The sequence below is a fragment of the Eleutherodactylus coqui genome, chromosome 3, assembly GCF_035609145.1.
Source record: "Eleutherodactylus coqui strain aEleCoq1 chromosome 3, aEleCoq1.hap1, whole genome shotgun sequence".
In the NCBI taxonomy this organism is placed as follows: Eukaryota; Metazoa; Chordata; class Amphibia; order Anura; family Eleutherodactylidae; genus Eleutherodactylus; species Eleutherodactylus coqui.
In genome coordinates, this window is record NC_089839.1 from 47,285,140 (window position 1) to 47,302,686 (window position 17,547).

At 44.5% G+C, this 17,547-nt stretch overlaps 1 protein-coding gene across 2 annotated transcripts in view; it reads right to left on the reverse strand.

Annotated features, from left to right (window-relative positions):
* Window positions 1–17,547, reverse strand: part of PPM1B (protein phosphatase, Mg2+/Mn2+ dependent 1B) — a 111,109-nt gene that overhangs the window by 80,110 nt on the left and 13,452 nt on the right. The window contains exon 1 of one of the 2 annotated variants that reach the window (XM_066595560.1): window positions 7,841–7,861. The exons of the other annotated variant lie outside the window; for it this stretch is intronic. The gene's annotated coding sequence lies outside the window, so the exon portion shown is untranslated. Of the gene's footprint in view, window positions 1–7,840; window positions 7,862–17,547 lie in introns of those variants that run through there. 2 annotated transcript variants of the gene reach the window in all.

The window sequence follows — 17,547 nt, forward strand, 5'->3', positions numbered from 1 at the left end:
CTTCAAGCAAAATCTATGTTCTGAAAGCCACCGATTACTCCTTTCTTTTTGGGCCCCGTTGTGCATGCGGAAATAATATTAGGGCCACAATGGGTATATTTCTGAAAACAGCACAAACAGGGGTATCCATTTTGGGGTGCAAGTCTTCCTTCATATGTGTGCTGTACAAAAAAAGCTGTTTTTAAAATGACAGAATTGCCAAAAAAATTAAAATCCTAATTTTTTCCTTTTGCTTTGCTTGAATTTATTCAAAAACTGTGGTGTCAAAATACACAGTACATCCCTAGATATATTCGTTAAGGAGTCTAGTTTTCAAAATGGGGTCATTTGTGGGGGTTCTATATGGTTTTGAGCGCTCAAGAACTCTATAAGTGGGCAATGGAGCCAAAAAGGACTTCAAGCAAAATCTATGTTCTGAAAGCCACTGACTACTCCTTTCATTTTGGGCCCTGTTGTGCATCCAGACATAAGATTAGGGCCACAATGGGTATGTCCCTGAACACGGAACAAACAGGGGTATCCATTTTTGGGTGCAAATCTTCATTCATATGTGTGCTGTACAAAAAAACCTTTTTTAAAATGACAGAATTGCCAAAAAAATGAAAATCACAATTTTTTCCTTTTGCTTGGCTTGAATTCATTCAAAAACGGTGGGGTCAAAATATGCAGTACACCCCTAGATAAATTCCTTAAGGGTTCTAGTTTTTAAAATGGGGTCATTTGTGGGGGTTTTCTAAGGTGTTGGGCGCTCAAGAACTCTACATGTGTGCTATGGGGCCTAAAAGGACTTCAAGCAAAATTTCTGTTTTGAAAGACACTGACTACTCCTTTCATTTTGGGCCCCGTTGTGGACTCAGATATAACATTAGGGCCACAATGGGTATATTTCTGAACACGGGAGAAACAGGGGTATACATTTTGGTGTGTAAATCCTCATTTTCATGGGCACTATAGGAAAAAATATGTCTTTAAAATGACAGATTTGCAAAAATAAGAAATGTTACTTTTTCTCCTCTAAATTGAATTAATTCCTGAAAAAAAACGGTGGGGTCAAAATACTCCTGACCCCCCACTAAGGGGTGTAGTTTTTAAAATGGGGTCATTTGTGGGGGTATCTATTATTCTGAAACTCATGAGCCTTTCCAATCTTGGCTTGGTGTAGGAAAACAAAGTGTTCCTCAAAATGCTAAAAAGTAATGTTAAATTTGTACGTCTCCTAAATGGTTAAAAAAAACTAAAGTTTTTCCAATGTGCGCCCAAAATAAAGTAAACGGGTGGAAATATATATCTTAGCAAAAATTTCTATATTATGTTTGCACATATTTAAGATTTTGCAGTTGGAAATGGGAAAAAGTGACGATTTTTTCAAAATTTTCCCAATTTTGGCGCTTTTAATAAATACAAATTGTATTGGTCTATTTTTTCCGCCTAAATGAAGTACAACATGTGGCAAAAAAACAATGTCAGAATCGCTTGGATATGCAAAACCTTTCTGGTGTTTTTCCATGTTAAAGTGACACATGTCAGATTTGCAAAATTTGGCCTGGTCATTAAGGCGCAAACAGGCTTGGTCATAAAGGGGTTAATGAAGCATTGGGCTCAGTACAAAAAAAAAATAAAGGTCCATAAATGACAACACCTACTACTATAAATCCAGCATCTTCATTCCACATAAGTGAACACATGCAGATAACCTGTAGAGGCATGCTCAGTCCAGGTCATACCCCTGCTACTCCTACTGCTCCAACACTGTTCAGGCATGTTTGGGTAGAAAGGATATAGTAATGTAATATTATTCTGTGATTGCCATTATTGTTGACTCCACTGAAGAGAAAGCCACCAGAAAATTGCCAGCTGTAGATACACCTTTCTGTTCGATCAGAAGCAGGTATATTTTTACCACTATTGAGTCTGTAGTATGAGCAAAAAGTTACAATGAACCTATACAACACAGGACACACAAAGGATGTCGTGCATTAAAAAGAGTTTCAAAGGAAATACTACAGTAAAGTAAAAACATAATAATAAGCAATACAAGTGTAGCTGAGTGGTTGTCACATAAAGAGATTAAAATCTATTAATATGACACTCATTTTCATGAGTGTTAGGCCTCCCTCACACAGACGTTTTTTACAGCATTTAGTGCTGCCTTTTCAGCTCCCATTCATTTCAATGGGGCTGTTCACACAAGCATCAAAACGCAACGTCAAAACGCTGCACTTTGACAGAGATGCATGCCCTACTTCTGGCTGTTTTCAGCCCTGCATCGCCCATTGAAATGAATTGGCAGTGTTAGCAGCACTGCTGAAAGTGCAGCACAATTTGGTGCCTCGTTTTGGGCAGCGCTAAACGCAGCGCTAGCTGCACTACCAAAAGAAAAGTTATGCTGCCACAGTCGAGGTCCCTGGCGCTGCTTTCCAGGGCTTCGGGCACTTGTCAGAGGATCTTTTGCTAGTGACAGGGTTTGAAGACCCCGCCTCCAGCAAGAGATTGCTCTGTTTGGCTAATCCAGCGCCAATCACAGCCAGCACTGAATGCACCAATCGCAGCCATTCAATGAATGAATGGCTGGTGGCTCAACCAATCAGAGCAATCTCTTGCTGGAGGCATGGTCTTGAAACTCTGTTGCCAACAAGAGATGCTTTGCCATCTATCTCACAATGATATATTGTGAGATAGATGGCATTCACTGTGTGGTATGACTAATATGTTTACTGTATTGTTTGGGTCAGTATAATTATGGCAATACCCACTTTATGTTTTACTACATTTGCAAAATAAAAACACTTTTATAAAACAATTGTTTTTGTGCTCTAATAATTATAATCTGAAATTGAAAACTTTCTTATTTTTCTACTTATAGGGCCGTGTGAAGGTTTGTTTTTGCAAGAGGAGCATCAGCTATTAATGATACTATTTTGGGTACTTACTAGTTTTTGGATCACTTTTAATTCTAGTTTTTGGGAAGGGGGTGGAGGAAAAAAACTGCAATTTTGGCATTTTTAGTGGGTTTCTTTTCACAGAACGCAGCAAGTGGGACAAAGAAAAATGTTTGGTATTGTGTTAGCTAGTAGAGCAAAATGTTATTGCTCTCAATATGGAATAAATAATGCATTAGTTTTGTAGTACAGTTTGTTACAGTCGTGGTTATACCAGTTATGTGTACTTTTTATTTTTTATATTCTTTTAGACATAAAGCATTCTTTAATCCAAAAAGGGTTGTTTTGTGTTTCCCCCCCCCCCCCTCTCTCTAATCCTTTGTAACACTTAGAGAGGTTTTCCAGCTGCAAACTATTGATAGCCCATCAGCAGGATAGGTTATCATTAGTAGATTGACAAAGGTCTATTGCCCTGGACCCCCACCAATCAGCTGTTTGCTGGGCCAGTACACTTGTGCAATGATCTGATTTCTGCAGGAAGCAGACAGCTCCATTCTCACTGCAGTAGTGAGGCTTGTTATTGCAGGCCAAGGTCGCATTGAAGTGAATGGGAACTTGGCCTGCAATACTAAACCTGACCACTGAAGTGGGAACAGAGGTGTCTTCTTTCTGCAGAAATCAGCTTCTTGTGTGAACACACTATCCCTGCAAACATGTGGTTCCAGTGGCAGACCCCCACCTGTAGAAGAAATTATGATTAATTAGCATAAAATGTCTATTAATTTGTGTAAAGTAGATGTATTACACAGCTGTAGTGATTTGACTCTGTAGTGTGCTATAACAGTAGTCCAATTTAAAGTTCCAACGCAGCACTCTAGGGTTAAATTACATAGGTTTGCAGTGAAACTGAAAGTATATTTTGGGCGGCTCCCTGTCCCCACTCCCCTCTCCTCAACATTTCTGAGACAAAGGAACTGGTCTTTGCCTGACCACATGTTGAGGAGACAAAGGCTAGTTTGTACACGGGGCCTGAGGGAGGAGGGGGAGGGAGGAGATTCTTTATAGCCTAACCAATAAAAATAAATATACATTACGTATAAAGGGCAGGTATTATGTGTTTTAATAAAAGAAGCTCTGGGATTGTTTTCCCCCAGAACTCTCTGTAAGCTTCACACTGGGCATGTGTCTCAGTCTTAATTCCTATTACGCGCGTATATCAGAGTTTTGCAATTGGGAAGCTACAGAATACCCCAGAACCTGCTGGAGAAATTAGTATCCAGAGCACAGCAATCTATTATTGATGAACTATCCTGCTGATAGGTCATCAATAGTTTACAACTGGACAACCAACCCCTTTAACTTTTTCCATTTTGTTTTGGTCCCACTAGGACTTGGCCAATTATGTCAGTACAACACTTACAGACATCCTTTTAGGTTCTGATTCTGTACTCTAGTGTAAAGATGGCATATCAGAAGGTCTTTCTTAGGGTCCTATCTGCCATGGAAACTCATTAGCACCCAAAAATTGAGTTGCTGAGGCACCAGTAGGTTACCAGAGGAAACGCCCTCACTGTGTTTACTTAGATTCCACAGTCCCTATTGACCATGACATAAAAGGGGTTAGACTAAAGGAATCAGAGTTATCTTCGATTCAGTGTACAAAGGAAACATGCTCAAAAAAAGAGCCCACGGCCATAAATGCCCACAGGAAAGTTGCCCACCTGGACAAAATAACAGTATATTAAAGTGGTCTAATAAAAACAATACATAACTCCAGTTTATTAAACAATCATTGTACACATGCAGAAATGCAATTCTTTAGTGGAAATTAGCCAACCTCCTTTAGGGCTCCTGTCAACGGGTAATTGTGCATTGCGTTACCCGCGGCGATGATCCGGCCGTGGGTGACGCAGTGCGTGCTTTCCATAGCATTGCTATGAAAGGCGCTGTGCCGGCGTCTACGAGTGGAGAATCATGGTGATTCTCTGCTCGCGGGACTCAAATCGCAGCATGCTGTAATTTGCTGCGATTCTCCACGGTGAGCCTATCTGTCAGGTAGGTTCACCGCAGAGAACAGTCAGTTCTCTCCCCTGCTCCCCGGCGGCAGAATATCGCTAGCGATTCTGCCTTGCCCATGGACTTAAAAGGAATCTGCTAATGGCCCTTTTTCATGGGCCGACACTCGTCCAAAAGACCGCATGAGCGCTGACATCACCGCTAAGACATCCCTGGATCGTGGGCTTCTTGCTGGTTTCTCGCTCAACGCTTCACCTTCTATGTAAAACACTGAGTGATGAGCATTTACACGCAACGAGAAGCCAGCGATCGTTTTTATGCTAACTGAAAGTCAATGATAATAACAAGTGAATAGTGAGCGATATTTGTAGCATTTACACTGCATGATTATCGCTCATCACGTGTAAATTGCCCATTAGCTTATGGGTTGAAAGTTGTTGACCTGCTGAATCCGGGGATGTATTACACTTGCCTCCTGCATCGCTCCCCCAATATCAGCACTGAAAGCTGCTGCTCAATGCATTGTGTGGCGCTTTAAGTAGTCTACCCATTCTAATTTTATAATGGGCGGTCTACCTCGCTTTGCCACTCAATGCACTGCAGCAGCGGCTTATAGCACTCACACTGGGGGAAGAAAGTATAACAGATTCCTAGAATCAGCGGGTCACCAGAGTGTCTTTAAGTTTATCTTCCACCTGCTGATAGTCCTGTAGTGAATTGGCAATCATGTGATACAGTGTCTGGTACATCCTTTTTTAACTCAAGGTGACCTGCTTGTGCTTTAAGGCCCTTTTAGACAGAGCCATAATTGTTCAAAAAAATCGTTCAAACGAACAAAAGTGAACAAAGGTTCTGATTGACTGGCTGCAGGAAGGTCCTTGCAGCGTGTGGAGTGAGTTTTGCCTTGGATGGAGGGTTAGGGTAAGCGTTTGTTTAAGTGTTAGGCTTACATTATTAGCTGTAAATTGTCCAAAAGGGAAGCATTTACAGGTAATAATGTAACCATAACACTTAAACAAACCCTCACCCTAACCCTCCATCCAAGCCAAAATTCAGTCCCCACGCTGCTAGGACTTGCAATGTGTCGGCTACCAGCTTTGCCGCTCTCCGTCTCTGGAACTGAGTGTCCCCGTCAGCGGCCTCGCAGCAGCGCTGCAGGAAAAATATCATCTGTCAGTGCTGATGTGCCGGGGAACTGCACAGCGGTGGAGCAGAGAGGGAAGAAGGCAGACCGCCCGACAAGTCAAAGCAGCAGGTATGAAGATGGAAAGCGGAAGAGCGGGCAGCAAGCGAAGCAGCGGGGAGGTGAGCTGAGGGCTTGGAAAAGGGAGATGGACAGCGGGAAGGCAGGGACAGTGACAGCAGCAGGGAGGTTACTGGGAAAAGGGAGACGGACAGTGGGAAGCAAGGGACAGTGACAGCAGCAGCGGGGAGGTTACATCAGGGCCGGGGAAGACACGGACAGTGGGAAGGCAGGGAAAGTGACAGCAGCTGCGGGGAGGTGAATCAGGGCTGGGGAAGACATGGACAGCAGGGAGGCAAGGAGAATGACAGCAGCAGCGGGGAGGTGAAATCAGGGCCAGGAGGCGAGAACCAGCGCCGAGTGACAGGGTAGGGAGAGCGGGGAAAGGTTAGTGTGCTGCCAGGACCTCCATGGGAGCCAGCTCTGTAGCCAATCAGGAACAGGGGGCGTCACCGACCTGTCAATCTTGTCTCCACCACTACTTCCAATGGTGACAAGATACAATAGTACCCAATTATTGCTCAGTCTAAATGTGAGCCAACGGCGAACGATAATCACTCACTTTTCCTTTGTTGTTCACTTAATGCAGGCATAAAAATCATCGTTCAGTTTAAACAGCGCTCGCTGAGACATTCTCATTCACTTATCTCTACCAGCTGCACCCCCATCCTCCCATCTAACACAGTAATCTGCCAGTCGGTGGCCTGGTATTCCTCTGGGCGCTGGTTGCTGGCTCCTGTCCACTGAACTCACGGAGGTCTGCGCTCCTTATAAAAGCACCCTACCCCCACAGATAATACAGTGATAACTTCTTGAGTACAGAAAATGTAGCAGATGTGACCTGCAGTCCTATGTAACACCAAACATAACACAGTGATACCTCTCTGAGTACAGATAATGTAGCAGATGTGACCTGCAGTCCTATGTAACACCAAACATAACACAGGGATACCTCTCTGAGTACAGATAGTGTAGCAAATGTGACCTGCAGTCCTATGTAACATAAAACATAACACTGATACCTCTCTGAGTACAGATAATGTAGTAGATGTTCTCTGAAGTCCTATATAACACCAAACATAACACTGCTACCCCTCTGAGTACAGATAATGTAGCAGATGTGACCTGCAGTCCTATGTAACACCAAACATAACACCGTGAAACCTCTGAGTACAGATGCAGTCCCTGCAGTCCTATGTAACCCCACAGATAACATACTGATAACTATCCAAGTACAGATATGTAGTAACATCACAGATAGCACAGTAATACCAGATAATGTATTAGATGTGATTTGCAGTCATATATAACACCATAGATAACACAGTGATAACTCTCTGAGAACATATAGCAATGATAGATACCCTCTGGATCACAGTGTTTGCTGCTTTTCCCTGAGCTCAGTGTATGCTGCCGTGTGCTGGGCTGGGGGAAGCAGTCAAGCAGGAGTAGTGAGTGATGAGACCAGACTATATCTATCTATTCATAGAATCATAGAATGGTAGAGTTGAAAGAGACCTCCAGAGTCATCTGGTCCAACCCTCTCAATGCAGGACTCACTAACTCATCTCAGACGGATGTCCATGCAGATTGTGTTTGAAGACTTCCATTAAAGGAAAACTCACCACCTCCTGTGGCAACCTCTTCCACTCATTCATCACCCTCACTGTCAGAATTTTTTTTTCTAATATCTAATCCATACCTTCCTTTCAGTTTCATCCCATTCCTTCTAGTATTTCCTTCTGCAGATGAGAATAGGGCTGATCCCTCTGCACTGTGACAGCCCTTCAGATATTTGTAGACAGCTATTAAGTCTCTTCTCAGCCTTCTTTTTTGCAAGCTAAACATTCCCAGATCCTTTAACCGTTCTTCATAGGACATGATTTGCAGACCACCCACATCCTGGTAGCTCTTCTCTGAACTTGCTCCAGTTTGTGGATGTCAACAATGACAATGACAGACTGGTACAAATATGTTTGCAAAGCACAGATCCTCATCATTTTGAGCTTTCTCAACCCCAAATCTCAACCTGATCACATATTATGGGAACATCTTCACCTTACACTTGAAATATTACAGATCCATAACTTTTTGGAGCTGCAATGATGCAAAGACATGTGTGGGCTATTTTCCATGTGGGCAACTTTCCCCGTGAGTAAATGTTCATATGTACAATTTTCCTATGGGCATTCATGGCCGTGGGCTTTTTCTGTTGGCATTTTTCCAGTGGGCATTTTTCATGGAAAAAGCTCAAAACTTTTAACATCTGTATTACAGGTAGCTCAATGGTTAGTACTATTACCCTGCAGTGATAGGTTCCTGGGTTCAAATCTCACCAAGGACAACATCTGCATGGAGTTTGTATGTTCCCTCCCTGTGTTAGTGTGGATTTACTTTGGGTAGTCCAGTGTCCTCCCACACTCCAAAAAACATACAGATAGGTAAATATAGATTATTGTGACCCCTGATGGGGACAGAGCCCAATAACAAGTATACTGTTGCATAATATGCATGCACTATGTAAATAAAAGATGATGATTATGACCCATGGTCAGCTATACTTTCTTCCTCTTTTGTGGCTTTTGGCATCCTCCTCATGCCTCTGACCAACTGGACATGTACATGTCTTTGATCTACTTCTTTTGACCCCTGACTACCTTACTTTCCTGAACTCTACCTATCCTGAACTCGGCTTATTATATTGACTTTGCTTGAACACAGGCCTCTTGACCTTCTAAACTTATGCTACCACAGTTTGATGCCTTTTGACCTGGCTGGGTCTGCTGTCACAGTATTTTCCATGGAAAATACTGTTTATGACATATCGTCAGGATAGGGCATTAATAGTTGATCTGCTTGTGTCTGTCGATCGGGACCCCGAATGATCAGCTGAGCGGGCGCATGTTGTCAGAGCTGCAAATACACAGAGGTCGGAGTAGAAGCAACAGAAGTCTCCACGCTGACCTCTGTATAGTGGCCGGCACTTGTAAGTGCAGGCACAGCTTGCGTTGACTTCCATGAGAGCTGTGCCTACAGTTACAAGCACCGACCACTACACAGATGTCAGCGCTCAGACTTCCACGCTAACCTCTGTGTATTTGCGGCGCTGACAGCATGCACCCACTCAGCTGATCGCTCGGGGTCCCAAGTGACAGACCCCTGCCAATCAGCTATTGATAACCTATCCTGAGAAAAACTCCTTTAAGACTACTCCTGGGAAAATGACATGGAGGTTCTCTGCTACAAAAGTCAGATCCCTCAAAAAGGGGTCAAAGTATGTAAACCATAAGACCCCTTAGAACTGCACTCAGAAGTAGTCCAAAGCCAAACCAGTCCACACCCACTCTCTTACAATCTATAACTGACTCATGTAAATAACATTAATGACGTTTAATGGTTTGCAAATTTTAAACAGGAACTTCAGCAAATAAAAACTGATTTTTTAAAATGGAATACTTTATCAAAAAGTCCCTTTTTGGATGATGCCCTCCTTCTCTGTTAGCTTCTATTTTGTTAGGCTGGATTTCATTCTTCAGCCAGACACAGGGGAGGATGCAAGAGAAAGAAGTATAAGCAGGAGTATAACTATAGAGAACTGCAGTTGCACCCAGGCTTAGAAGATCGAGGAGGCCCAAAAGGTCAATCTGCTTCATAGGAAAAAAAAAACCAGTACTGTAATGGTGGTGATGGCAAAATCGATAGAGGAGTTTAAGAGGGGACTAGACGTCTTTCTAGAGCGCTATGATATTACAGGATATAGACATTAAATAACCAAAAGGGTAGTTGAACCGGGTATTTTCTAACTGCTGGCGGAGCATCCCGTAGGGTGACCCCGGACACAGGGGATATGTTGAGGAGCTGGATTGTCACAGCGGCATCTACCACGCTCCCTCCCCGAGGGACGCACGCAGCCAAGGCCAGGGCAGCGCTGGGCCTCTTCCGAACACCCCCCGGCATGGCAATTCCCAATAAACAGGAGAACAGATGATGAGGTTGTCACAGGTGACACCACCAATTTGGTACCCGGCATGAACATTGGCGGGGAGATAATTGAGTCACAGACAGTGATAGAGTACCTCAGATCCCCGGGAACGGTCAGGGCCTGGAATAACTTTACTTGAATAAACACTCCAACTCGTACAAGACAAAAATAGACAGTGTTCCAAGTGCAGATAGTGTTATAGCTATATACAGACAGACTTGAAGATGAGTATCTTCAGGACACTTGGGCGTGAACAATTGAAAGAACTTGAAGAGTACCTCTGCACTGGGCCTTGTGTAGGAAAGACTTAGGACTGGCTCACGCTCTCTCTCACTCTTTGGGGGCTCACTTGCTGATCATTGCGTTCGGTAAATCTCTCCTCCTTTTCCATCTTCAACGCACAAGGGCTGAAGGTGCCTTCATGTATCCCTGTGCCTTAGGTGCAAGCCAAGAGGAAACTCAGATGGAAGAGCAGGTGGAAGCTGAACTCCTTTTCCCGCTCTAAAGCACTCACATTTGATACATTCACAGTCAGCTTACACTTTGCAGACATTAACCTTTCACTTGCTGCAGCTGTGCAATACACATAACAGAATGACTAGACAGTTTTGCACAGTACATCTACACAAGACAGACATGTATGACATTATGGAGGGAGCCAGGAAAGCATGTACTGGGTCACTACACTGGCCCAGCTGCAGAGAACACCATATAGAAGAATTTTCGGACACTTCCCGAACCGTTGCATGGCACCTGTGACCTAGAGTCTATCTGCTGGAGCACCCAGAGCATCCAAACATTGTCAGCTACTCTGGTAATAAACCTGTCAGTTTGTTATCTTCTCCATGGCGCTTCACAGAATGGTAGAGTTGGAAGACCCCTCCAGGAGCATCGGGTCCAACCCCCTGCTCAATGCATGATCATCAAATCATCCCAGACAGCTATTTGTCCAGCCTTTGTTTGAACACTTCCATTGAAGGAGAACTTGGCACCTCCCATGGCAAGCTGTTCCACTCATTGACCACCCTCACTGTCAGAAAGTTTTTTCTAATATCTAATTTGTGTGTCCTCCCTTTCAGTTTCATCCCATTGCTTCTAGTCTTTCCTTGTACAAATGAGAATAGGGACGATCCCACTGCACTGTGACAGCCCTTCAGATATTTGTAAACTGCTATTAAGTCTCCTCTCAGCCTTCTTTTTTGCAAGCTAAACATTCCCAGGTCCTTTAACTGTTCCTCATAGGACATGATTTGCAGACCGCTCACCATCCTGGTAACTCTTCTCTGAACTTTCTGACCCCCAGCACTACTTAGGATTTTCATCTATTCTGCTAGCTTTAGAGACGGGTTTATTTGAAGGGAAATCACTCTGGATGGCTCTTATGATTAACGCTATTACATGGAGTAGAATTCCATAGTAATAAATCAGATTTAGCCTTTGGAGTACACTGTTGGCTTGAAAGTTATGTACATTTTGTGGTGCTTTTGCTACTGTATGCTGATTTGTTAAAGAGGACCTGTCACAGCGTAAAGCCAGTTGGGCCGGCTGCATAGCTCGGTCTCTGCAGCGCTTATGACTCTAATGTCTTTTTTTGGTTCTTCATTCTCGTGTCTGTTCACCATACTGACTCTTCTTGCTTCCAGCTCACGGGGCTGTGAATCTGTCAAGTGGTTGGCATTGTCAATGGGTTACGGCAGACTTAATTGACATTGAGCTGTGGAGACCGCCTATTTGAGAGACTCCCAGCTCCGAGAGTGGGAACCAAGAAGAGATGGTAGGATGAACAGAGTTGAGTTTGAAAAAAAAGCAGTGATCGAGTCAGCGGGGCCGCGGTGACAGAGCCATAGAGCCAAGCACACCGACTGTATCATGTCACAGGTCCTCGATAAATTAACTAAATATTCTTAGTGTTGTGGCTGATATCATATACATCTCTCTGTGATCTTAATAGCCCAGTAAAAGTAAATCATTTAGATGGGCCAATATTGAAATGTTCTTGTATTGTCATTATGGTGGGCATATAGGGCTGACCCAGCAATTAGTGCTATTACACAAGAACCATTAACGCTTCTGCGCTAATTGCAGGTTCACCCCAGAAAATGTTGGGAACATGTGAACGGCTGCCACTAGCACTCATGTAATAGCAGCCTATCATATGGCAGCAGTTTTGCCTGCATTTAAAGATACGCCAAATATGCACTTTGTAAAATGCATGTAAAAACTCCTGTATTTTTAACATTTTTTAGACACATTAACTGATTAAAAATGCAAAAAGTAATCTTCGGAATTGTAAAACGCAATACACGTGTGGTTTTCAAAATGCATTTTACATGCGTTTTTAAAGTTTTTTTTTGAATGCATATAATAGCAGCTTTACACTTTGCAATTATCATCATGATTCACTCATTTCTGACCAATCAGAATGATTATTCGTGGGTGTAAATGGGCCTTTCAGGGGGACAGATTCGGGCTCAGTGTCTAAAGCAGTGTAAGCTGTAAATACAGCCTTGTCTATGTCTATCCCTAACAACAAAGGGCACCCACCCCAAGAAAAGCGACCCGGGCAGGGACCTGGCCTTAATTGCCCTATTATGCCCTAAGCATTAAGGCATAGAAAGGGTAAAATTAGAACTAAGTGTGCAAGGTTTCCAACAGGATACACAAGAAAACTACAGTTAGTTGGTCCAAACAGTAGGGGTGCATTTACACAGGCGAGTGCAAAATCAGAAACTCGGACCGATAATGCAACTTCTCTCTCGCATTGCTGCTTCTTGCAATGCACAGAAATTGTGTGAAAAAAAAACTCATGTAACCCATCTGCGAAAAAACATCACCCATGTAACTGCACCCTGACTGATCTGGTGCGATCAAGTAGTCCAAAAAATAAATCCGTCCTACGTTCTTCACCTGCAGCTGGGGTTGCCACCCAGCCAGTAAAAGACCGGCCTGGCCGGTATTTTTTCTGTCAGGCTGGTGGCGGTATTTTTTTTTTTTTACTGGCCCTATTACAGGCTGGTATTTACAGAGCCTGCACTGCCCCCTAGCGCCGGTTAACTCTCCTCCGGCAAGGTAAACACAGAACTACAGAGCCAACAGCTTCCAGGGCCTCCGATGATATCATGTCATGTGATACCCTGTATGGGAGGAGTCAGGAATCACATGACCACTGGGGCTAAGTAAATGTAGGACTCTCCTACGGTGGTAGGACTCTGCAGCTGTGTGTGTGTGTGTCTGTGTCAGGATAAATGTAGTGGAGCTGTGTGTGTGTGTGTGTGTCAGGATGAATGTAGTGTAGCTGTGTGTGTTGGAGCTATGGGGTTCTGGATGGATTGAGTGAGTGAGTGGAGTTGTGTGTGCGATGTGTGTGGGGGTCAGAATGGATGTAGTGGAGCTGTGTGTGTGATGTGTGTGGAGGTCAGGATTGATGTAGTGGAGCTGTGTGTGATGTGTGTGAGGGTCAGGATGGATGTAGTGGAGCTGTGTGTGTGATGTGTGTGGGGGTCAGGATGGATGTAGTGGAGCTGTGTGTGTGATGTGTATGGGGATCAGGATGGATTTAGTGGAGCTGTGTGTGTAATGTCTGGGATCAGGATGGATGTAGCGGAGCTGTGTGTGTGATGTCTGGGGATCAGGATGGATGTAGTGGAACTGTGTGTGATGTCTGCGGATCAGGATGGATGTAGCGGAGCTGTGTGTGTGATGTCTGGAGATCAGGATGGATGTAGCGGAGCTGTGTGTGTGACGTGTGGGGATCAGGATGGATGTAGCGGAGCTGTGTGTGTGATGTCTGGGGATCAGGATGGATGTAGCGGAGCTGTGTGTGTGACGTGTGGGGATCAGGATGGATGTAGTGGAGCTGTGTGTGTGATGTCTGGGGATCAGGATGGATGTAGTTGAGTTGTGTGTGTGTGTGATGTGTGGGGGTCAGGATGGATGTTCGGCCGGCACTGCAGTAACAGTAACGGGTTCCGAGAAGGAGAGCGGAGGAACAGTACATGCGGTACGAGGTATGTACCATGTACTTCATGTAGTCTTGTATGTTTAGGTGGTATACGTTATACCAGCTGTACATATAATTACATACAGGGCATATCTACCTTATATCAGCATCACTATATACAGGGAAGGTATATCTCCTGTATATATTGATATGGATCATCATGGGGTAACCTGGGTATTTCCTGTATATAATTATATATGTGTAGATTGTATGCGATGCAAGCGTCTGCAGCATGTACTCGCGAGTAGATGACGTTTGATTCACACTAAACGTCATCTACTCGTGAGAACATGCTGGACGGGAAGCCCGCACATGCGCACAAATGTGGTAAGCCACACCCCAAGTCACGCCCCCTTTTAAACCATGGCCGGTATTTTTTCGTGACAAAGGTGGCAACCCTATCTGCAGCTGATTCTGCTTCTTCAGGGACCAACATACATAGTTTCACAAAGAAACCAGAGACCAGGTACCCTTAGAAGTCAATGATGGGAGTATACACTGCATAATTCTGCAGGAAAAAAAGGACGCATCTGAAACTCTTTAGATAAATTACGCTTTTTTTGCCATGTGGAAATGAACATGTGTTGTGCGCAAAAAAACCCCACTGTTTGCTCCGCTAAAATGCTACATCTATGAGGTTGAAAATACGCATATCCTGTTGTGAAGGGGGCCTATGGGCCTTTCTACATGGGCTGGTAAATCGTTCAGGTATCTGGAGACAATCAGAATGATTGTTGCTCAGTGTAAATGCATGCCCCGAATGAACAACGAATGAGCATTCGTTCAGTTTCTGCATGCAAAAAGTAGAACGATGTATCAGCCCGTGTCAACAGGCAGAGGTTCATCTATGAATGACTTACTGTTAACTATGAATAGAGGCGGGCTGGAATGACCCCCGGCGCTCCACCTTCACTCACTAGCGATAATCACTCCTTTGTAAGAGCACAGAGACGAATATTGCTGGGATGACCTACCGGGCTTCTGCACCTGAGGGGTCCTTGTGTGTGAAAGGGTTCTAAGACTCCTTTACATAAGCACATGCGTATATGCACACGCCTGCGCACTTCGTGTTTGCAGAATCAACAATGCCTTTTTGCGCACGCAATGCGTAAATATGTGCGCAAAAAAGCATTGTTGATTCTGCAAACATGATGTGCTCAGGCGTGCGCATATATGCATGTGCTCATGCACATTTGGGTGCAACAAACAAAGATGCACTGTTGTGAGTTCCAGATGTTTTTTCATATGCAATTATGCCGTGCATTACGTATCTCCTAGGGTATTTTGCGCGCATTTGCACTTCTATGGAGACTTTGGGTGCACAAATGCACAAATAATGCATGCTGCGTTTTCTTTTGTGCAGCCAAAATGCACAGGAAAAATACGAGCATCTGAAGAAACCCATTGAAATCAATAGGTTCTATTTTCTGTGTATTACGAGCTCAAATACACCCGTGTGAAGAGGACATTAGGGCTCAAAATGCACGGGCAGAACCACCTCCAAGACATGGCGGCAGGCTCGCCTCGCCTTGTGCAGAATGTGGTGCCATTTTTTCTTTGTGGGAGCCACTTGAAATGCTCACTTGGCATCACCACGACTGCCGACACATCCCCTAGAACAAAGCTCCCCCGTGGACATACTTACAAAGAAGGCAGACTGGGATACTAACACCTCAGTGTGTGTTTTGCATGCTTGTCCATCTAAGGGCTCCTTCACACGAGCGTGATGATTTTTGGCCGGGTGTATCACAGCCACAGTGGAGCCAAAAATCGTGTGAACGGGCGTTAAAACTCCCATCTTAAAACCCTTCAGATGGCTGAGTGTGATGATTATACACTGCACCTGGAATCTCGTCGGGTGGGGAGTACCTCAACATAGCAATCCCAGGCTTCAGGACGCCCGTGTGAACAATTGAAGACGCATACCTCCACCCAGCTGTCCCAGACTTCAGGACGCTTGGGTGTGAACACTTGATAAGAGTACCTCTGCAATGGGCCTTTGGGAATGCTCCACTTACTTCTCTCTCACACTCTCTCTCCAATTGGGGCTCACTCCTCTCCCATGCTGGATCAGGCAATCCAGGGAACCTCTCCTCTTCTTCCAATCTTCACTACATGAGGGTAAAAGGTACCCCCATGTAGCTGGCACACTGGATCAGGAACCCAGAAGACATACACCTCTTCCCGCTCTCAGACAACACTCATACCATGTGCAGGACATAAACTGATATATTCACAGGCAATCCCCAGGCTTTGCAAACACTTAACTCCTCACATGCTGCAGCTGTGCAATACACATAACTGTTTTGCACAGCGCACCAACATAAGACATGACATGTATGACATAATGGAGGGGACCAGGAATGGATATACTGGGCCACTACACTGGTCTCAGAGTCAGGTAGGAACTTTCCAAATGTTGATCCAAGGATTATTCTGACTGCCATTATGGAGTCAGGAAGGAATTCTTTCCCGCAAAATGGGGTGAATTGGCTTCTGCCTCATTGGTTTTTTTTTTTGCTTTCCTCCTGGTCAACAATGGGAGGGTGGTGGAAACAGGCTGAATTGGATGGACATTTGTCTTTTTTCAGCCTAGCATACTATGTTAGGCTGCATTCAGACGACCGTATATCGGCTGGGTTTTCACGCTCCTGGCTCTTCCAGCCTCCTCCCCCTGCAGAGAGAGATGCCGTATATCGGCTGGGCATGAAAACCCAGCCGATATACAGTCGTCTGAATGCACCCCTACTATGAATGATTTGTAGCAATTAAGGAACCATGCTACCAAGAACATAGCTAAAGACTCATGGGACCTCATCCGAAAGTTCAGTTTGGGACCCCTTTTCAGATACAGCAGCTCAGCTATAGAACATTTCCAAATAATGCAGTCACAAGATAATAGTCAGATACCATGAGGACTTCTACAAGCTACAACTTTTTTCTGGACACTATCTCCATTCTGCGGCTATCTCCAATGTCCCTCTCGGTGTCCACCATAATGCTAGCACCCCACTTTGTGCTACATACAGTACTCCATAAGTAGTACTTCCCCCAGCTCCCACCATATGCTAACAATTTGTCCCCTAATGTCTCCCGCCATGCTGACAGTTTATCTATTCCTGTAGCATCATCCCACATATTGTAGATCTGTCTCGTGCTGCACCCCCGAATGCAGAAAATCTACCCCCTGCTGCATCCCCACTAAATGTGGAAAATCTACCCTCTGCTGCATCCTCCCAGCCCCTGTAGCTCCAGCATGCATGGACTAAACACCTATGCACGCCGATGTCCAAATGCTCACATGGTGTGTATAGCGAGCATGACTCCTCCCTCATCTCCTGCCTGCATACATTATCAGGGCTGGAGAGCCAGGAGACGGCAAGACGAGTTGGGCACATTATACATGCCATGTGATAAGTCGGACGTC